The sequence below is a fragment of the Nicotiana attenuata genome, chromosome 10 (genome assembly GCF_001879085.1).
Source record: "Nicotiana attenuata strain UT chromosome 10, NIATTr2, whole genome shotgun sequence".
Lineage (NCBI taxonomy): Eukaryota > Viridiplantae > Streptophyta > Magnoliopsida > Solanales > Solanaceae > Nicotiana > Nicotiana attenuata.
The window spans coordinates 42,679,721-42,680,381 of record NC_031998.1 but is presented as its reverse complement, the minus strand read 5'-3'; positions in this window follow the sequence as shown (position 1 = coordinate 42,680,381).

Genomic DNA, 661 nt, shown 5'->3' with positions numbered 1-661 from the left:
GCAAGTATACGCGGTCGTCAAGTAATAAAGTGACTAAAAGTCGGATGTCGAACCCACGAGGACTTGTGATTAACTATTAACTAAATTAGACTATCCTAATTATCTAAACAAGAATTAAACCTACAAATATTTGATTCTAAACTAATTACATAAAGAAATATAAATAATGAACTTTGAACAGAAAAAGAGAAGATTTTTATGATATTAATGTAATAAAAACGATCTAGGGTTTTGGGCTATCTAACATTCCTATTGTATTCTTCAATTGAATTGACTAACTAATTTATCTAGTTTATTGGTTGACAGGGTTAATATTGCTCATAAGAATCTGTCGAGTTCTTCCTCGCCTATTCAAGCTAACCTAACGCCTATATGTCTATGGAGTTAGAATCAACATGAACACATTTATAATTCCTGTATTTCAACCAAGCAAGGCAATTAGGTATATGTCTATCCTAATTGCGAATCCGTTCCCCGATGCCCAGGTTCAAGAACTTGCTCTACTCAATCCTATATGCAATATAGAATTCCCACTTTCGAGTTCAACTCTAGATTCGTAGATAGTATTCAATTGGTGATCAAGCAATCAAATAATTAAGTGCAGGACTGAATAAATAAACCAATATGATAAACTAAGCAATCAAAATCAATATCCGAATAA